The following is a 22721-nucleotide window of genomic DNA, read 5'->3' as shown; positions in this document are numbered from 1 at the left end:
CTCTTGAGAGTCCCTTGGACTGCAAGGAGATCCAACCAGTCCATCCTAAAGGAAATTATTCCTGAATATTTATTGGAAGGACTGATGCTGAAGCTGAAACTCCAATCCTTTGGCCACCTGATGTGAAGAACTGACTTCTTGGAAAAGACCCTGATGCTTGGAAAGATTGAAGGCAGGAAGAGAAGGGGACCACAGAGGATGAGGTGGTTGGATGGCATAATTGACTCGATGGACATTAGTTTGAGCAAGCTCTGGGAGTTGGTCATGGATATGGAAGCCTGGAGTGCTGTAGTCCATGGGGTTGCAAAGAGTCGGACACAACTGAGAAACTGAACTGAACTGATGTAATAGTTTGCATGTACTAAACCCAAACTCTCAGTCAATCCCTCCCCCACTGCCCCTCTCCCTTGGCAACCACAAGTCTGTTCTCTGTGAGTTTGTTTCTGTTTCAAAGATAAGTTCCTTTGTATTCTTCAGTTCAGTTCAGTCGCTCAGTCGTGTCTGACTCTTTGCAACCCCATGAATCACAGCTCACCAGGCCTCCATGTCTATCACCAACTCCTGGAGTTTACTCAAACCCATGTCCATCGAGTCGGTGATGCCATCCAACCATCTCATCCTCTGTCGTCCCCTTCTCTTCCTGCCCACAATCCCTCCCAGTATCAGGGTCTTTTCCAATGAGTCAACTCTTCGCATGAGGTGGCCAAAGTACTGCAGTTTCAACTCCAACATCAGTCCTTCCAATGAACACCCAGGACTGATCTCCTCTGGGATGGACTGGTTGGATCTCCTTGCAGTCCAAGGGACTCTCAGGAGTCTTCTCCAACACCATAGTTTAAAAGCATCAATTTTCTGGTGCTCAGCTTTCTTCACAGTCCAACTCTCACATCCATACACGACCACTGGAAAAACCATAGCCTTGACTAGATGGACCTTTGTTGGCAAAGTAATGTCTCTGCTTTTTAATATGCTATCTAGGTTGGTCATAACTTTGCTTCCAAGGAGTAAGCATCTTTTAATTTCATGGCTGCAGTCACCACCATCTGCAGTGATTCTTAGACTCTTATTAATGACCCAGCTTGGGTGTGCCCTCTGTCTCCTGCTGGGTTGCTGACTGATACATACTCGCATTGCTCTATGCATCTGCTCATCTCTTGTTTACATCCATCTTCTTGCCTCTCCAGGGTTCTCTCATTCTGAGGTCCTCACCACATTCACAGCTGGGTCCTGGCAGTCATCCTCAGGCCTCATCTGTTCACTTCCCTCTCAGCTCTGTTCCGCTGAGGTCAGCAAGTCAGAGGATGAGACCCCTCACAGGTTCATGGAAGAAATCCCCCTGGACAATCTCTGTACCTTAGTGCTGCCCCAAAGGAGGCTCATTGCCCCGATGACTGGGACACCCAGGTGTCCACCACTGCCCTTTTCTCCTTTTCATTTCATGGTATATTATCCACTTTTATTTTTAATCCTTGGATACAGCCTTTACCTTACCCCCTTGCTGGGCACACACAGGCTTTGTATATGGTATTCGGCTATTTGTGAAACTAAAAAGAAAAAGAGAGCGAAGTATTTATTCACTCGGAATACTGTCACTTATTACTTGAATGTATTGCAAATGTCCTGGCAGTCCAGTGGTTAAAACTCTGCATTTCCAATGGAGAGGATGTGGGTTCAATTCCTAGTCAGGGAACTAAGACCCCACATGCCGTGCAGTGCAGTCAAAGGGGAAAAAATGTCTTCTCCTTGTTAGTGAATCATTTTTTTACACTTGCCACCTTAAGTTTCCCTAAAGTCACCCTGGTATACCCTTCATTATATTCAAAATGAATATAAATTTGGCCTCTACCCCTCATCCTTGAACCAAGTTTGCATACCTCACCTCTTTTCTTGGGAAAAATTCCTTTCTATCTGGCTAGAGACACTCACATAAATAGACCCCCAGTAGGCTCAACCATTTCCAAACATGCCCAGAAAGATACGAATCCTAGTTTCTTAGGCAAGGCCCTTAGTTCTTCAAATTGCATCACCATGAAGAGGCCAAAGGAGCCAGGAACAGAGTTAGTGAATGGAGTTAGCCGATAGAGTGAGCTTCCAGCTCCTCAGCAGGGCTGATTAGCAGACACAAGACCTGCAGGGTGCTGGGGGGGATGGAGTAAAAAGTAGGGTTCAGTTTCACTTCCACATACACACTGGAAAACCACCTCTCCCCTAGACCTTTCAGTTTCAGTTCTTTTCTTTCCTCTTTCCCTCTCCTCCTCTCTCCTTCGTTCTCATCGGGGTGGCACTATTTACAGACCACAGCAAACCCAGGGCAACCTGGCCTAAGACATTTTCTGATCACATTGATAAACAAAGCAGGCGTTCAACTGAAACCGTGATGGGAATTTTTAATCGAGCTTTCACGCGCTTGCTGTTCCACAGCCTCTAGACCTGCTGTGACTTGGACCTTATCAGAGCATCCCACTTGGGAAAGTACCTGTGTGCAAATACGTTCTGTTTCCTCTCTCCTTCGTGTTCAACACTAGGACCATTAGACTGTATCTCCTGCAAACCTTCCCGGTTGACCTCAGGATCACCTCAGAGGAATCTTAGGTTCTTTTCTTGTAACTCTAAATGCATTTAGAGTATGAATTTAAGTTAACTTTATTTTATTTTTTAAAAATATTTATTTTATTTATTCATTTAGCTGCACCTGGTCTTAGTTGCAGCACGAGGGATTTTCAGTCTTTGTTGCAGCACACAGGAACTTTAGTTGCTGTATGTGAACTCTTAGTTGTAGAATGTGGGCTCTAGTTCCATGACCAGAGACCAGTGTGGGCCCACTGCATTGAGAATTCAGTCTTAGCCACTGGACCTTAGGGAAGTCCCAAAACAAAGCTATTTTGGAAAGCAACATGGGGATTGCCATCTAGGTGAAGAATGTGGTATAAGCATTGTGGAGGAGGTGGATTGCTAACAAAGTGCTGTCTAGCAGGTTGTAGGTTTTAAGAAAAGACATGTGTAGTGAGGTGAGGAAGTTAAACAACAGAACTCAGACCCAGTTCATGAAGTGAACTGTTCTTCACTGGAGTTACGTCCTTGTTGTTAACGTCCTCTCTACACAGTACCTGGCATGCTGTGGTAGCTATATAAATGTTAGCTAAAAGCCCAAAGACACCTCCTGAGGTGGCCCAGAACCACCCCCGCCTTGGGGTCCCACCATGTATTAATATGTCCCCAGCTCTTCCTCACCAACTTCAACCCCATCTTCAGAAATCACTTCTTTTCACCTGCTTTGGCTTCTCGCTTCCTGCACATATTAGTCCATTTGTGCTGCTGTAATGAATATCATAAGCTAGGTGACTTAAAAAAACACATATTTCTGATAGTTCTGGGGGCTAAGATGTCCATATAAAGGCACCAACAGATTCAGTGTCTGGCAAGAGTCTGTTCTGGTTTATAGATGGTCATCTTTTCTCTGTGTCCTCACGCTGTAGAACAGAGCTCTGCCAAGGGAGCTCTTCAGGGATAGCTTTTATAAGAGCACTAATCCCCTTCATGCAGGCCCCAGCCTCATAACCTAATCACCCAAAGCCTCACCTCCAAGTGCCATCACATTGCAGGTTAGGGCTCCACTTACAAAATTTAGGGAAACACAAGCATTTGATCTAGAACACTACCCAGGCCACTCGGCATTATCCTCTGTTTAAATGTTCAGGTTTTCACAAAAGAAAGGAAGAGTGTCTCCTCAAGCAGCTTCTGAGGTACAGTCCTACAAACGCCCTAGATGCCAGAAACACCAAGGATCAGACACTGGTTAAGAGCTCCAGAAGTCTCCCTGTCATAGCATAAATCCACTCTTTTATAGAGTCTTTTTCCATATAGGTCATTACAGAGTATTGAGTAGAGTTCCCTGTACTCTACGGCAGGTTCTTATTAATTAACCATCTTGTATACAGTAGTGCATGTATATCAATTCCAATCCTCCAATTTGTCCCTCCTCCCCCACTCTCCCCCTTGGGAACCAAAAGTATGTTTTCTACATCTGTGACTCTATTTATGTTTTGTAAATAGGTTCATTGGCACCATTTTTTTAGATTCCACATGTAAGTGATATAATATGATATTTGTCTTTCTCCATTTGACTTACTCCATTCAGTATTACAGTCTCTAGGTTCATCCACGTCACCACAAATGTCACTATTTCATTCCTTTGTGGCTGAGTAATATTCCATTGTATATATGTACCACATCTTCTTTATCCATTCCTGTCAATAGATATTTAGGTTGCTTCCATATGGGACACAGGTATTTTTTTTTTAATGAAATACGTTGTATTTAATTTCCAAATTTAGGCTGGTCAGACACAGCATCTTCTTGGCCTTCTAAGGTGAGACAATGTATTCAGGAATTGGCCTGAGAATACGGTTTTCAAAGTGTGGTATACAAGCCCTAGGTGTCCCTGAGACCCTCTCAGAGGGTCAGCAAGGCAAAAATTATTTTCATAATAATACCGGGAAATTATTTGCATGTGTCACTGTGCTGGATTAGTACTGATTATGCAAAAACAATGGTGCGTAAAACTGCCATCTCCTCAGCTCTGTGGTCATTGTCTTCCTCATCACCATGCACTCGTGTTTTTAAAAAAAGAAAGCCAATTTCACTTAAGAATGTCCTTGGTAATGCAGTAAAAACTATTAGCTGTATTCAGTTTTAACCTTTGAGAACATGTCTTTTTACTAACTTGTATGACAAAATGGAAACTATGTAACTTCTGCTGCATTATAAAAATGAAAGTTGTCTTGAGGAAGAGCACTCATGTGATCAAACTATGAGCTACTCTTGGTACTTTTTCATGGGACACCTCTTTTACTTGAAGGATGCTTGACCAAATACAGCTACAGTCTCTGGCAGATACTTTCTCCAAAATGGATGAAGTAAGCCTGTCCCTTCAGAGAAATAAAACAGATAATATTTGTTCAGTTCAGTTCAGTTCAGGCTCTCAGTCATGTCTGACTCTTTGCAACCCCATGAATCACAGCTCACCAGGCCTTCCTGTCCATCACCAACTCCCAGAGATTACTCAAACTCATGTCCATTGAGTCGGTGATGCCCTCCAGCCATCTCATCCTCTGTCTTCCCCTTCTCCTCCTGCCCCCAATCCCTCCCAGCATCAGGGTCTTTTCCAATGAGTCAACTCTTCGCATGAGGTGGCCAAAGTATTGGAGTTTCAGCTTCAGCATGAGTCCTTCCAGTGAACACCCAGGACTGATCTCCTTCAGGATGGACTGGCTGGATTTCCTTGCAATCCAAGGGACTCTTAAGAGTCTTCTCCCACACCAGAGTTCAAAAGCATCAATTCTTTGGCACTCAGCTTTCTTCACAGTCCAACTCTCACATCCATACCTGACCACTGGAAAAACCATAGCCTTGACTAGATGGACCTTTGTTGGCAAAGTAATGTCTCTGCTTTTTAATATGCTATCTAGGTTGGTCATAACTTTCCTTCCAAAGAGTAAGCGTCTTTTAATTTCATGGCTGCAATCACCATCTTCAGTGATTTTGGAGACCAGAAAAATAAAGTCTGTCACTGTTTCCACTGTTTCCCCATCTATTTGCCATGAAGTGATGGGACCAGATGCCATGATCTTAGTTTTCTGAATGTTGAGCTTTAAGCCAACTTTTTCACTCTCCTCTTTCACTTTCATCAAGAGGCTTTTTAGTTCCTCTTCACTTTCTGCCATAAGGGTGTCATCTGCATATCTGAGGTTATTGATATTTCTCCCGGCAATCTTGAGTCCAGCTTGTGATTCTTCCAGCCCAGCATTTCTCATGATGTACTCTGCATAGAAGTTAAATAGCAGGGTGACAATATACAGCCTTGACATACTCCTTTTCCTATTTGGAACCAGTCTGTTGTTCCATGTCCAGTTCTAACTGTTGCTTCCTGACCTGCATACAGGTTTCTCAAGAGGCAGGTCAGGTGGTCTGATATTCCCATCTCTTTTAGAATTTTCTACCGTTTATTGTGGTTCACATAGTCGAAGGCTTTGGCATAGTCAATAAAGCATAAATAGATGTTTTTCTGGAACTCTCATGCTTTTTCGATGATGCAGCAGATGTTGGCAATTTGATCTCTGGTTCCTCTGCCTTTTCTAAAACCGGCTTAAACAATATTTGTTACCAGTGATAAAATTGGTGTTTTCAAGCAAAAATTAGAGTTTTAGAAAACATGTATCCTTCAACAAGAATTGGACAGCTTCTCAATGCCTAAGAAGGACTTTTCTGATGATATTCATGCTGATATTGATTAATGTAGGTGTTTATATTGTAGAATAAACCATCAACATTTGGAGGATCTACAGAACTCAGTCTATCAATAATTTCCACATAAATAATTCACTATTTATACAAATTATTTTTTTAAATCAACGTGTAAAGTAAGTCAATGGATTTTAACCTAACATCATAAGATAGTTAATATGGTTTCAGATTCCACATTGCAACTAACCTGTAAAATGTCATCACTTAGTGAGTTTTAGTGTAGTATCAGAGAATATCCACAATTACCTTAAAAAGGCTATGCAAATATACTCCCCTTCTAAATATATATCTCTCTGAGGTCATATTTGCTTCATCTACTTCAATCAAAACTGCATTGCAATAGTTGAATACAGAAGCAAATATAATCATCCACTCTGTTCTCTTAAATCATATATTAAAAAGATTTCTAAAAATATAAAATACCATTCTTCTCACTAATTTTTTAATTTGGAAAAAAATAGTTAAAGATTTTTATTTATGTTAACTTGTGATGGGTTTATTGTAATTTAAAAATAAACTAACAAATAGCTCTTTGGAGTCCTCAATAAATTTTAATTTTTTGGTTCTGGGAGCCAAAGGTTTGAGTCTAGGATAACTCAATTTGCAGGTCTTCTTTGACCATAACTTACCAGAAGGGCATAACATCTTTAACATATAAACCCAACATCTTTAAAGTATAAACCAGATTATTTTTAATCCATGTGGCTGATCTGACCCTTACCTACATCTGACCCTTACCTACTAGGGTAAGGCTCCTAGTGGTGTTTATGGTGGCATTTATGATGGCTCAGAGGCATAACTGAAGAGTATCTTCAATCCACTTCTCAGAGGAGCTTAGTGTTTCTTGAAAATTTGAAGGTTTTGCCCTTCCAGATCATTCATAAAAATATTGAGAAGAATATCCCTCTGTACTTATTACCTTTGAAAGGTAATGTCTCAAAGACATATGCCCTTGACTAAACATTTCATGAAATCTTAGCATCAGGATTGTCTATGGTATGCAATCTAGAGAAAAGCTAATCATTGTCAATATTGACCACGTCCACGGAGACCCCATTCTCAAATAGATACATGTGACCCCATGGGGGATTCCTAGGGTATGAAAAATACCTAGGGCATACTTTCTCCTTACAGAACAATTTCCCCAAATAGTTTATGCTTGATTCAGGAGTCCTTGATCTTGCAGCTTGAGTGATTTCAGAGGCCTAGTCACTCAGAGATGGTTCATGTGAAAACAGTGTTCCTTGTTCTATGTGATCCTTGAATTTCTGACTAATTTTTGATGTGAATTTCATCTGACAGAAGTAAAATGCTTTCCTGTTTCTGTCATCTGTGGAATGTTTCCCTTCTCCCATGAAACCCTTTACCCCTAGAGTAAGCTTTCGTTTACTGCTCTAGTGAACAACATAGGATTTTTCCTGCAGCATCTAACTTGTAAAATTGGTGATAGTCATTTCTTAAGAAGGTATTTTTAAATTCTTTGTAATATTTAAAAAATGAACTACAGGTATTTATTTCAATCTAGCAATTTGGTCTTATTTCCTTTTTAAAATTAAACATCTTAATGGATTTTTTTCCTTCCTTTTCCTCTCTCTAGATCCTGAATTCAATCATGTTGTCACTGTTATATAACAGTTCACCCACAGCTACTTTCTGTAGCTATTCCTGATCACCACTCAGGACAAAACACAATATATTTCTTTCCTGTGGATTTCAAGACTAACTTAAAGAAAGAATTTGTATTATTCCACACTTTATTTCTATATCTGGTTCTGATTCAGGAAGAATTGCTACAATGTGAGTAAAAGCCTTTTTGATGGTTGATCCCTGGTTGTTATCATCTGGTTGAATTTTGTAGCTTCCCTTCTTACTCCAAATAATAGCTCACAATCATCATTCAGTCCAATAAATATGTGTTTAACACACACTGGAATAAGTATTAACACTCTGGGGACACAAATATGAAAGATGATATAAAAGCCTAGGTGCACATTGGAATCTGATCTTCCAGGAGTCCATTCTGATGGGGGAGACCAAGGCTGACATGAGCAACTCCTGTGGGGACTAGCACACTGCTTTGGGAACACAAAGGAGACTGGCAGGAACCATGGGACCATTGCTGGCTTACAGAAGCTAACTGTGCCTTCAAGGTCTTTTAAAAAAACATTTATTTGGCTGTGCCGGGTCTTGGTTGTGTCACATGAGACTTTTTTATCTTTGTTGCAGCATGCAGGATCTTTAGTTGCAGCATGCAAACTCTTAGTTGCAGTATTTAAATTAATAGTTGTGATAGGTGGAATCTAGTTCCCTGACCAGGAATGGAACTCAGGCCCCCTGCATTAGGAGCACAGAGTCTTAGCCATTGGACCACAACGGAAGTCCTGAGGGTCTCTATTAAACTCTTTGTATAGATTTTGCTTCCCTGAGTTATATCCGTCCTGGCATTTAGAAGGCTCTGATGATAAGTGCAAGGGCATTTGTGTCCGTCCACTTCAAAAGGCCATATTTGACACCCTATACTTCCCCAAGTACACCCTTCTGATGGGTTCTTCAGCTATTGTCATTCTGTACTGCTTCTTCTAACACACCCAGAGCCCCACTGCACCCTAATAGTGTGGCCATGCTTTCCAGTACATTTGGTGCTGGGCTTTAGTGCCCTAATTGTGATCATTGATGAAGTTCTAGAATCTGGGATAATATTTTTATCTAGTCTTTGAGGTCTGAAAAAGTAGTCAATTACATTTCTTTTCAAGCACTTACAGTGGCCTATCTCTTGCTTAAAACCCCCAGGAGAGGGACTTGGATCAAGTTCTGCAGAGTGGGGATGGAGGTGGGAAAGATGACTTGAGAGTCATCATCATATGCATTGAGCACTCATAAGTGTATTTTTTTCCACATGTAGTAAATGTTCTGCCTTTCTGGAGGCAGAGTGACCCCAGAGGTTGGGAAACTCTATCTCCTCTCTGTTGAGCTATATGATCCAAGGAATCCTAGAATCTCACTATTAGCTTCAATATCCCTTCAACATTTATCCCAGGAATCAAGTCTCCCATGCAAATAGGAATCCTGACCATGTGATGTGGGTGAACTAGTTGTATGTTTTTATGATCCGTGAGGGCAGGGACTGTTGCATGTCTTGCTCACCATTGTAACACTAATGCCTGGCACAAAGTAGGTACTCAATAAATATTTTTGCCTAGCAAACCTGATAGAGTGACCAACCATCCTGGTTTGCCTGGGGCTGAGAGGCTTCTGAGGACATGGAACCTTCAATGCGAAAACCAGGACAGTCCCGAGCAAACTGGGATAGTTGGTCACCCTAGTTATCAATAAACCCAAGTGGAAGAGAGAATTTGAGTGTTTCCATATATTGAAAAATTCAGTTTAGTCTATTTCCTTTGTACTGTGTACTTACTCCCTGTGATTTTTGTTTGTTTTTGACACAAAACACTTCACTTGTGGTCACCAAATATGTGGAGGTTTCCCCCCCCGACACAGAACAATTCTCTTCAACACCAGGTGGATGTCCTACAATTTAACTCAATTCTGGCAATATCTACTGGGATCCCATAGGATATCTGGCAATATCTACAGATCCCATAGGTTAAGGGCTCAGTCCCACAAGTCTGTCCCTGCCGCTTCCCCCACCCCTAACCCCCTCACACTTCAGAGGCCAGTTGAAAGCCAGGCTATCACCTGCGCTTTTGACCAACCAGCTATAGGTTGGATGTTCCAATAACTCTCTCTGGGTTTGACTAAGCTGCTAGAGTGGCTCAGAGAACTCATGTGATATGATTATCATATGATATCATATCATATGATAGGATGTGATAGAGGATACAGATGAAGAGATACATAGGGTGAGGTCTGAGAGGGTCCTGATCACAGGAGCTTTTGTCTTCATGGAGGTGGGGTACATCTCTCTCCCAATGTGGATATATTCACCCACCCGGAAGCTGCCCAAACCCCATGCTATTGGAATTTTATGGAGGCTCCCTCGAGCAGGTATGATTGATTATTAATTCCATTTGCAGCTCATCTTTCTTCTCTATAGAATGAGGAATGGATCTGAAAATCTCAAATTACAGCTTGGTCTTTCTGGTGACCAGTCTCCATCCAAGAGCCATCCAGGAGCCCACTTAGAGTGATCCCATTAGAAAAAAAGGTGCTTCTAGTCCTCTAATTACTAAGGGAATTATGAAGGTTTTAGGAACTCTGTGCCAGGAACTGAGGGCAGAAATCGATACATATTTTCTATTATCTCCCATCATGGTTAACAAAGGAATAAGCTGCTACATTCAGGATTTAAAAACAAAGTGAAATTTTTCATTGAGTTTGCTTTGGTAGGTTATTAACCAAATCAAGCTAACTTAATGAAACTGTGCCTCTCCATGACACAAATTATACAGTGATATTGTAGAATCTATAATAACATTAAAACCACCAAGAGTTTGCAGAACTTATAAATGTAAGATTCTCCCTACACCATGCCAACACAATCTAACAGCATCCCAAAGTGAGAAGCCATAAAAGAATTTTCTTCATTAAATTGCAAGTCGCCGCAATGTCTTTTCTCCCAAAAGTAATCTGAAAAAATCAAGGGTCCTGTTGCTCTGGAAATGAAATAATAGTGAAAGAATGTTCATCTAACAAAACAACTACTTCTGGTGAGAAATATAAGTAATGAATTTACATTTGAGTCAACAGTTTTTCTAAAATACAGCCACACAGGTTTTCCGTTTCATACTAATATTCATTATATTCAAAATGTGTGGGGGTGGGGGGAATAGCAGCATAACTTATTCGGTAAGTAAATAATATCATTAACCAAAAAGTGTCCTGAAGATGTCCATGATTTGCCCAGCCAAAAACAAACACAAACTCCCTCAGCATTCCTATGTAACTTATCATTTCAGCTGAAATCTTAGTCTCACATGTGGCTTCTGCCTCATTCTCCCTTTATGTCAGACAAGTCTTGAAGAGTCTGTCCTTATGATACTTTCCTAATTCTTCTGCCCAAGTTGATCCTAGGTCTAACATAATGGGAATAGAAATAGAAAGTGGATCCATTTACAGTACTTTTGGGTTTGTTAGCCAAGCAGTGATGGAAAAAGAAAGAAAAAAAAAATGTCATGTACTGAGTGAGTAAAGAATCTGCCTGCAATGCAGGAGACACAGGTTCAATCGCTGGGTCAAGAAGATCCCCTGGAGTAGGAAACGGCAACTCACTGCAGTATTCTTGCCTGGGAAATCCCATGGACAGAGGAGCCTGGTAGACTACAATCCATGGGGTCACAAGAGTCGGACACAACTTAGTGAAATCACCACCATAATCCTTAAAATAACTCTGAGAGGTGGGCATTGTTATCCCTGTTTACTTATGAGGAAACTGAGGCTCAGGAAGGTTTGAATATACTGAATGAGGTCATTTAGCTACTGAGCTACAGGATTCAATTCCATCCAGTCTGTCTCTAAAGGCTGCTCTCCTACTGTATCTTATCTGAGTGAACATACCCACGTGGCTTTGCAGTCTATGATAAATGAATAATTTGGGCCCAGATAATTAGAAAGTGAATTTTCCTGGTTTTAACTGATAAGAAATATAAGAAAATTGCCTTGTATAAATGTGTAATCCTACTTTTAGATTTTATTATAGACATGATTTTGTAACTTCATATTTTGATCAAGCTCAAATAATAAGCTGCCTATATAATAAATTTTTGCTTGCCCCTCTCCCCCAAAAATAAAACTCATCACTTTGTGGATAAACCTGCTCTCTTATTTTAGTCTCAGTGTATATCAGTAGTTTAAGTTTGAATTTCATGTTGCTTCAGAAGTTCATCTATTTTAGGATATCTCACTTTGAATCAAATTATCTGATACATGAGGCAGTGGATTACCCACAAATGGATGATACATTGGGATCACTCATAAAAAGCCACCATTGCTAAATAATTTTTTCATCTTTCAAAAAAAAAAGTTAGCTTGAAATGATTAGCTTTATTAAAACTTACTTTACCTGTTCAAGTGATATTATATTCTTTGTTAAATTATTTAAAAGTACTAATTTTATTTACTACAACTTATTTTTAGGTTATGAAATAAAAAGTTTGTTATTATCACAAATTAAGTATGCAGATATGCACAAAAAGAAATATTATAGAAATGATGGAGTTAAAGAAACAGGTAGAGGTCAGTTTATGTCGGTCTTATGAATCAGATAAAGGAGTTTGGACTTGACACATTCAGTAGGAAGTCAATGGAAGATTTTAAGCAGGAGAGTAACACAATCTGATTTATGTTTTAAGAAAAACACTCTGGTTAACATTTGAAGAGTGGATCACAAAGGAGAGCAAGAGTGGGATCCAGGCCAGTTGAGAGGTGCAGTCAATGTTAGGGAAAAGACAGTGGTAACCAGGAATATTGGCGAAGTAGTGGAAATGAAGGGTCATGTTTGGTATCTTATGATGGGTTGAATTGAGGGTTGGGCTGGCAAGAGAGAGCAAAGTGTCAAAGACAGCTCCTAGGTTTGAGGACTGAGCTATGGCTGGCAGCATTTTCTGAAATGGAGAATAAGAGAGAAGCAGGATGCATGTTTTGGCGAGGGAGTCACTCCTAGAATTTAATCCTACTCTACTGCTTACTCACATTTTGTAATTTTCCAGTTGTGGCCAGCAGACTTTAGGGTGGTCCCCACGATCCCAGCTTCCTGGTGCTCATGCTTTGCGTCATCCTTTCCCCCTGTGTATTGATACCTGTGATCTGTGGTGTACTTCTAACCAGTGGAAAGTAGCAAATGCAATAGCATGTACGTGAACACACATTCATGATTCTATTACATAATGTTGCAATCTATTTTTTTCTTTCCTAGGAAACTCTCCTCTCTCATTGGCTTTGGAGAAGTAAGCTATTTATTATGAGCTAGCCCATGAAGACGGCCGAGTGGCAGCAACTAAGGGCAGTCTTTGATGTAGGACTCAGGGAACTCAAACCAGGGCTCTGTGACACCCTGAAGGGGTGGGATGGGGTGGGCGGTAGGAAGAGGTTAAAGAGGGAGGAAACATACATATACTTATAGCTGATTCATATTGATGTATGGCAGAAACTCATAAAATATTGTAAAGCAATTATCCTCTAATCAAAAACAATAAAAATGGGAATTTAAAAAAAAGAGCTAGCAGGAAAGAGGCCCTCAGTGCAACAACCTGAAATGAATTAAATGGTGCCAATGACTACATGAGTTTGGAAGCAGATGCTTCCCCAGTCAAGCCTCCAATAAGACAGCAGCCCCAGTCAACACCTGACTGTGGCCATTTGATATTCTAAGGCAGCTAAGTCGAGCTCAGACTCCTGACCCAAAGAAACTGTGATATGTCGTTTTAAGTATACTTGAGATAATATTGCTAAGTAGAAATAGATAACTAATACACCAATTTTCTTAAACTATTTTCTTAAAAGAAAATACAGTCATAACAGGATTCAGATTTCTCCTGTATATAAATTCCCATTCCTGTTCTGATAATTTTACTTTTTTACAAATATATAATATTTATAAATGTGTAAGTCTACATACTCTTTCCAATAGTGTACATGTAAAAGTATTGCAAGTATCTGTCAATTTAACACTTAAAGAATTATAAGCTACAAGGAAACTTGGATAGGTGATGTGATTTGTCCAAGTTCTTACAGCTAGCTTGTGACAAATTCAAGAACAAAACTTCCCACACCGAAATGTGATTTTCACACTCACATAACATATAGGAAAGTCTTGACGATCTTCCACTTTTAAAGCGTATACTATCAAAACCTTTCAAGAACTCCCAAAAGGGAAAAATATTCTTACCTAGAAAGTGACCTGCCATATGTGAACTTTAGCATTATGAAACTTATCAGAGCTGAATCAAATGGCTTTATTGTATTTGACTCCTTCACTCTAAATTTTTTAAATAAGAAAGGAGAAAATGGTGTTTAGCTCTTATACTCAGGAGCTTATTAAATACACATGCAGCCATAGGAGATGATGAAAAAAGAAGGAAAGCTCTCAAAAAGCTGCTAGTTTGAAGTGGCACAGATAAATTTGTCTTGGCTCAATAGAAGGCTGTCTGGAAATGTTTCATTTGGCTCTGATAAGAAAGCATCAATGATAATACAGGCAAAGTGCCTGGCACAGAGTAAATGTACCTGTTACCTGCTATTACCATACAGAAAGGACAAGGGAGGCTCCCAGAGACAGTATGTACCAAACTTTAAGCAAAGGATGAAGCAAACCTCACCGCCCAATGACTTCGTAATTACTTATAATTCTACTTTCACCGTTTGTCATCCTGTTTGATAAAAACCCTGATAAAAAGAAAAAAAGAGCATTCGGCAGCATTCTGAGAGTAACTGGAAATGATTCATCAAAGGGAACAATTGCCCAACCCTTGCCAGGGGGAGGAAGTGGCAGAAAGTTGCACCGAAACAAACACTTCAGGATTGACACTAGAATCCTGAGAAATGTTAGTAGGTAAACTTCGGGGTTGAGCAGGCAAAACCTGCTAGTTCTTCGATTCTTTTTTGGCAGACATTTATTGAGCACCTACTGTGGAACATCCTGGAGAAGGGCATGGCAACCCACTCCAGTGTTCTTGCCTGGAGAATCCCATGGACAGAGGAGCCTGGCAGGCTATAGTCCATAGGGTCACAAAGAGCTGGACAGGACTGAATTGACTTAGCACTACCACTGTGGAAGAAACCCTGTACTAGACACTGGGGATGTAAAAATGATTAAGACACAGTCTTTGGCTTCAGAAAAAAAAAAAAGAAGAAGAAATTGTGATAGAGTTCTGTGACCATGCAGCTTCTTGATGGGATGGTGAAAATGTTCTAAAGGTGACTGTGGTGGTTGCACAATCTTGTGAATATAGTTAAAACCAGAATGGTGCGTTTTAAATGAGTGAGCTGTATGGTGTGTGAGTTTTATTTCAATGAAACTGCTAAAAGACACAGTAGATGTTGGACTCCTGAGTGCTCACGTGGCCTCAATACTTCACACCTGTGTCCATGCCCTTTGCCACGTGGCCTTTCACTTCCTCTCACTGAAGAGATAGAGTCATTTTCCTACCCATCAAATCTGGGTTCACCTTATGACCTGCTGTTTCTAATAGAATGCAGGGAAATGATTTGGTGCCAGTCCTGAGTCTGGGACTCAAGAACCCTTGCATGTTTCCATTTGAATTCTGCTCCATGGTCATTGCCATGAGAACATGCTTAGACTAGCCTAATAAGAGATGAAAGACCTATGGTGCAGAGCAGAGTCTCTTTCATCATTCCAAGTTCATCCTAGATTAGGCAAAAGACAGCCAACTCTCAGACATGAGTCTGGTCATGACCAGAAAAACCACGCAGTCAAGTCCTGCCCTTGTGGTCCACCTTCAAACTTACAAACTTGATATTTTTGTTTTAAACCACTGTGTTTTGGAATGGTTTGCAGGGCTCCTTTTTTGTTTTGTTTTGTTTTTGTAGAAATAGGTAACAGTGGGATACACAGTATTTGATTGTTACCCCTGGAACTTGAAGGAAGATGATAGAGAAGATAATGAATGAAATTCAGAGCTTCCTAGTTACTTCTCCTCAGAGGAGGGGTGGGTTAGCATACATGTATTTGATTGTGCATGCATGTGCACAAAAACACATAAAAATATAAAAATACAGGCCAAAAGTAATACAAGGTGGTTGGAAATTCCACAGTGACATTTTAAAATAGAGCATATACTGATTACTATCTGGTAGTGATTACACTGAGAATTTTACCCCAATTTTTTAATATAAAATTTTAGCTAAACAACATCACAGATATGGTATTCATACAAAAATGCATTACCTTGATCAATGCATAATAAAATGTCAGAGTAATCCAAATTGTGGAATTGTGGAACATTCTAGTTAAAAAACAAAACAGAACAAAAAAACCAGCCAGTACCTAGAAAAGTGTCAAGGTCATGAAAGACAAAAAAAATTGAGCTACTTTACAAGACTGGCTTAGATGGTAAAGCATCTGCCTGAATGCAGGAGACCAGGGCTTGATCCCTGGGTCAGGAAGATCCCCTGGAGAAGGAAATGGCAACCCACTCTGGTACTCTTGCCTGGAAAATCCCATGGACGGAGGAGGCTGGTAGGCTACAGTCCAAGTGGTAGCAAAGAGTTGGACATGACTGAGCGACTTCACTTCACTTTACAAGATTGGAAGAAATAAAAGAGACATGACAATTAAATGGAATTTGGGTTCTAGAACAAAAAAGGTACGTTAGTGGAACAATTAGCAAAGTTTGAATAAGATCTGTAGTTAGTAGTAAAAATATTAAATCAATGCTAATTTTAGGTTTCAATAATTGTACTCTATAAATAAGTTCTTAATATTTGTAGAAGCTGGGTGAAGGGTTATATGGGAACTCTATGTATACTTCTGCAGTGTTTTTCTAAGTCTAAAATTATTTCATGATAAAAATCTTTTTAAATAAAAAAGATAGGCCAAGGGTACAGTGATCACATTTATAATTTTTATTTAAAGAGAGAAGAGTATATAAAACACTCTTGGGACTTCCCCAGTGGTGCAGTGGATAAGAATCTGCCTGCCAACACACAGGACATGAGTTTGATCCCTGGTCCTGGAGGATTCCATGTGCTGAGCCGGTGCTCTGGAACTCGAGAGCCACAGCTCCTGAGCCTGTATGCTGCAACTGCTGAGGCCCAGGCACCTGGAGCCTATGCTCTGCAACAAGAGAGGCCATGGCAATGAGAAGCCTGCACACTGCAACAAATAGTCCCCACTCCCTGCAACTAGAGAAAGCCTGTCTGCAGCAACAAAGACCAGTGCAGCCAATATATGTATACACACACACACACACACACACACACACACACACACACACCCATACATACATAGACACACACATACACGTTTTTTAAAAAAACAGCAAATAATGTGTTGACATGCCAGGCACTATTCTAGACATTGGTGGTATGCTAGTCAACAAGACAGAAAAATCTCTAGACTCTCATGTAAATTGACAGAAATATACGGGATAATTTCAGCTGGTGCTAAATACTATGTGGAAAATAAAACAGGGTGAAGGAGTAAAATGGATTGGACAAGCTACTTCAGATTATGTGACTGGAAAAACTCTTCTGGGAAGTGTTGTTTGAATGAGATCTGACTGACCCAAGGAACCAGCTTTGTGAAGATATGGAAGGGATATTCTAGGCAGGGACGAACCAGGGCAAATATGAAGAATGCCAGGAAGAGACAGGCTTGACGAGGCAGGGTGGAATGTGACTCAGTCAGACTAGAGTGTAGGCATCACCTGTAAGAGGTAGGCCTGGGTAAACAGTTTGGGTTTTATGTAAAAAAGGAACCAACTGGATCCTTTCAAGATGGGTGGGACATACGACTTGACATTCTTAAAAAGGTCATTTCATTTTTTCTGAAGAAAGAACTGTAGGAGGTCAAGCATGGGAGGAGGAGAGCCTGTTAGGCGGCAAATAGAATAGTCTAGAGAAGGAGGGTGATGGCTTGATTAGGATGGTTGGTGAAGGTGGAAAGCAGTGAATGATCCCAGATACACTGTGTTGAAGGTCGAGCTAAATTTTGCAGATGGATTGAATATGGGAGGTGAAAGAAAGCAAGAAATCTAATTCCTTGTTTTCTTGTGCAACTTGGGTGGATTTTAGTGCCAATTACCTCAGAAGAGTAATGCAAGAATAGTTTTCCTGGGGAAAAAAAATAAAAAATTCTGTCCTGGATACATTAAGTTTAAGACATTGGACCTTCATCATTTCAGGTCTTTGCAATGATTACAGTGTGTGGGTGTGTGTGTAAGTATATTTATTTTTTTATAAGCTTATTACATTTTGAAAAAAAAATAAAGATGTAGACTTAGGAACATTCAAAATAATGTTAGACCAACCAGGTGCCCCAATTATTCAGATAAAGACTGGGAGCATATCTCACCTGGAAAAGTTACTGAGTTGAGACTAATATATAGGACAGATGATTCCATCCTTAAAACAAGCAGTTATAGAATCCACAAAGAAAAGCAATGTATTAAATTTTTTCCTGAGCGTGAACAATGGTGGGCATCCAGGGGTGAATGTTTTTACAGTTGTCACATTCCGTGTAAATGCAACATCCTTCAAGAGGAAAATAAATAAAACCATGCACATGACCTTCAGGTTTAGAAAAAGGATTTCTGACCAAATGTGCTTGTAGAAAGAGATGTCGTGGTGATTTCTTTTTCTTTTCTGTTTTAAAGGAACACAGGGCACCGGGGGACTTCAAGTGTTAGTCACACAGTCATGTCCAACTCTGCGACCCCATGGACTGTAGCCCACCAGGTTCCTCTGTCCATGGGATTCTCTGAGCAAGAATACTGGAGTGGGTTGCCATATCCTTCTCCAAGGGATCTTACCACCCCAGGGACCAAACCGGGGTCTCCTGCATTGCAGGCGGATTCTTTACCCTCCAGATTGGAGGGGCTGTGGTATTGTGGTCAAGGGGATGGGCGGCTGAGCCCCCAAATCTGTGTTTTAATCCCACGTCCAGCACTCACTGGTGGTATAACTTGTGAGTTCCGTGACTTCTCTGTGCCTCAGGCATATCATCTGTAAACCAGGGGGACAATATGTAGTGGACCCTGTGGGGCCTAACCCTTGCCTTCCACAGATTCCCCTTCTCAGTTGCTGGGGAGTTACCAGGAGATGTCATTCATCTGGGAGCCCTCTCTGGGTATGGCCTTGGCTGAGGAAATGGTCTCTCCTTAGGGCACATCCCCTTCCCTGGGCAGCCCACATCCAGTGACTGATCAACAAAGAGTATCAAGGCCTGAACCTTCGCCCTAATTCAGGGCAGCTGGTAGAGCCTTCCCAGCTCCAGAGCTCCCTATGGGGTGGACTGAGGGCTTCACCAGGCTTCCGCCTCAACTTCTCACCCCACCCAACCCTGCTTCTTTCTCCTCCCTTCCCCAAGAGTGGATCCCAAGACCTCTCCCTGAGAAACATTCTTACAATGTCAATCACCATCTCAGAGTCTGCTCCCTAGAGAGCCCAGCCTGTGAAGTAAGAGTACCTTCCTCCAACCAGAATTGAAAGAGACACGTGCACCCCAATGTTCATCACAGCACTGTTTACAATAGCCAGGACATGGGAGCAACCTAGATGTCCATCAGCAGACGAATGGATAAAAAAAACTGTGGTGCATATACACAATGGAATATTACTCAGCCATTAAAAACAATGCCTTTGAATCAGTTCTAATGAGGTGGATGAAACTGGAGCCTATCATACAGAGTGAAGTAAGTAAAAAAGAAAAACACCAATACAGTATATTAACACATATATATGGAATTTAGAAAGATGGTAACAATGACCCTATATGCGAGACAGCAAAAGAGACACAGACGTAAAGAACAGACTTTTGGACTCTGTGGGCGAAGGCGAGGGGGGATGATTTGAGAGAATAGCATTGAAACATGTACATTACCATATGTGAAACAGATCGCCAGTCCAGGTTTGATGCATGAGACAGGAAGCTCAGGACTGGTGCACTGGGATGACCTTGAGGGATGGGATGGGGAGGGAAGTGGGTGGGGGTTCTGGATGGGGAACACATGTATACCCATGGCTGATTCATGTCAATATATGGCAAAAATCACTACACTACAATATTGTAAAGTAATTAGCCTCCAATTAAAATAAATAAATTTTTAAAAATAATAAAAGATATTATAGAAGAAAAAGAGTACCCTCCTCCTCTTAGGGGAATCCTTAGGAATAAGTAAATCACTATAACAAGGCACTTACAAGAGTATGTGCACATGGTAAGTGGAATATAAGTGTTAGCTATGATTATGGAAGTATTTTCTTATGAGATTATCAATGCCTACAATAGTGTTTTCTTATGAGATTATCAATGCCTAAAAAACTACAAATAGTTTTCTCCTTTAGCTATAAAAGTCTCATCACAGTAGTTTGAGTTAATTTTCCATATATTGTATTGCATACAAATAAAGTTAAAACTGGCTTGTTTTAGGTGACAAGAGAGGGAAGAAATGTATTTCTGGCCTATTTGTTGCTACTGAGATCCCTTCACTGGTGATTATCAGGGGGTATCTCCGTTTGCAAACTAACTATAGACACTTTCTCTATTTATATATTGGGGTTTTTTTTAATGGAGAAAGGTAGATGTGAATTGTAATTTTTATTAGGCTGCGATTACGTACATCTCCTGATAGACTCTTTCCTGACAGGAATTGGCATTTGTAAGGTCTTCTGAGATGAAACAAATGTCTTTAGCTTAGTCCACTCTGTTCAGAATAAACAGCTGTGATAACCAGAGAGAAGGCTGGATATTAAACTCATTTTGTCACTGCATTTTTGCTTCTGGTTCATCATAAGTACTTGATCCTTATGGACTAAAATAGGGATGGAATTTTCCCATAAAACTGAAGGTTCTAAAAACAAGAATAACCAGAGCACTTCTGTACTTGAAAGCAGTGAATGTAAGCTCACATAAAGCTAAATTTGATAAATAAATGTTATTCTAAAACTCAGATTATACATTAAAGTTAAACCACAGTCTAATACATCAAGAGAAAGAACTGACAAATGCAAGCTGGATGAAAAGTAGAGGATATGGTGGATAAAAATTTATCTTTGTTTTACCTGTAATTCTCAAAGAGCATTAGTTGTATAATTTGGTTAAAGTCATATATGTAACATATACAACAGGTGACTACATTCTTCTTCTTCCAATTGGAAAGCCAACACTTGTGATTCCACTTTTCCATATGTGTCTAGTATTGTTATCTGATACAAAGCCTCCAGCCTGTGAACAGTTTGGGAAATCATCGCCAAAAGGAATGATCCTCCCTGTCCTGTTGAAGGTGAGTTCTGGGCTGTTTGCTTCTTATCTACCTGTATTCATCCGAAGGCTTCTGGCTTACAGGAGACTCCATGCCATTACTCATGGTAGTGTTCACTCCAGTGGGCACCTCGTTTCTCAGCCACAAGTTGAATAAATTGGGAGTGGCTGGCATAAAGCTTGAGTTTATCATTGATATCCACCCATCCCACTTTCTCGGCATCATTGCCAGCTTCCAGGGGAAGAAGATCCATGACCTCCCCTGTTTCATCATGATAGTTCACAGCCTCTGTCTCCATCCATGCGTTATCTGTGTTCCGGGGATCATCCACGTAGCCTTTGTAGACCACAAAGCGTTCCTGGCTGAATAGTTTGTGCAATTGTTTCTCCAGCTCCTGTGTGTCTGCTCTGGACTTCTGTAAGGAGTTCATGGCTTCCTCACCAAATTCTCTCTTCAGTGCAGCACTAAACTTCTCTCCTGGATCCACCATTCCCCCTGGGATGGCCCATTCCCCACAGTCCTTCCTTTTGATGGCTACAAACTGCAGGATATTTCTCCCAGAAACAGGATGGGTTACTTTCTTTCCCTTGCTATCCTTTTTTTCACCTGGTTAAGGTGGGATCTGCAGCATGACTGGGGCCCCAGCGCCCCCAAAGCCCTCGGCCAACCAGCCCTGTCTGACCTGCAGGATTTCTAGGTCTACCGTGTTCAACCTCATACCAACTGTTCTGGCTCCTTCTCTCAACAGGCCCATCCTTTTCGTTAAATTTGGGAGAGAAGTTTCTTTCACCCAAAAGAGGGTCTGCCCACTTTGGTCGGCCAAGACTGAGCCAGAAGTGTACTGGACAGGCTTGTCCTCTGGCCACTCAACCAGCCAGCTCACCTTCTCGTTGGGAACCTGGCTTCGCTCCACTTGAGAGCCCGGGTATGGTGACATCCCGGCCTTCTTGTGGCGCTTTTAAGCCACATGTTTGAAACTGACATGATGAAATTCGGAGGAAACCCGTGTGAGGAAAATGTGCTCCAGGCAGCTGAGATGGGGCAGCTGCTGGGCCTGAGTGCCGCAGAGGCCAAGGCCACAAAGAGAAACGCTGGGGCTAAAGCCTTTGCCAGGCAGTGTCCAGCCATCCACCTCCTGGCAGGCGGCTGGGATTTCTGCTGCTCTCAGGTGGGGCATCAGAATCCTTGCTGGTGGGGGTACGGTGGGGGGCACCGCTCCCGCAGAACAGACATTGGGAATGGAAGGCATGGGGATGGGAGATGGGATTCCTGGGGGACGGGAGCCCTGGAGGAGGCTCACCGCAAACCAGCCCAGCGCTCCCTGGGGAGCACTGCGTTTGCATTTCACATTGAAAGAGTTCAGTGTCTGGAAAGGATTCCAAACGGTTGAGAAAGAAAGTGAAAGTGAAAGTCGCTCAGTCGTGTCCGACTCTTTGTGACACCATGGACTACACAGTCCATGGAATTCTCCAGACCAGAATACTAGAGTGGGTAGCCTTTCCCTTCTCCAGGGGAGCTTCC

General features: G+C 41.2%; 1 long non-coding RNA gene and 1 pseudogene across 2 annotated transcripts in view; one reads left to right on the top strand and one right to left on the bottom strand.

Moving 5' to 3' along the window:
* Positions 1-13650, top strand: part of LOC122446283 — a 32784-nt gene extending 19134 nt beyond the window's left edge. Inside the window, exons 4-5 of one of the 2 annotated variants that reach the window (XR_006270837.1) lie at positions 7901-8100; positions 13175-13650. This is a non-coding gene — a long non-coding RNA (uncharacterized LOC122446283). The remainder of the gene's footprint in view (positions 1-7900; positions 8101-13174) is intronic. The other variant, XR_006270838.1, reaches the window with a different exon arrangement.
* Positions 13651-21297: 7647 nt separating this feature from the next.
* LOC122446781 lies at positions 21298-22328 on the bottom strand (annotated as a pseudogene).
* Positions 22329-22721: the final 393 nt, after the last annotated feature.

The sequence above is a fragment of the Cervus canadensis genome, chromosome 8 (assembly GCF_019320065.1).
Source record: "Cervus canadensis isolate Bull #8, Minnesota chromosome 8, ASM1932006v1, whole genome shotgun sequence".
Lineage (NCBI taxonomy): Eukaryota > Metazoa > Chordata > Mammalia > Artiodactyla > Cervidae > Cervus > Cervus canadensis.
This window is presented reverse-complemented; position numbering and strand designations above follow the sequence as displayed.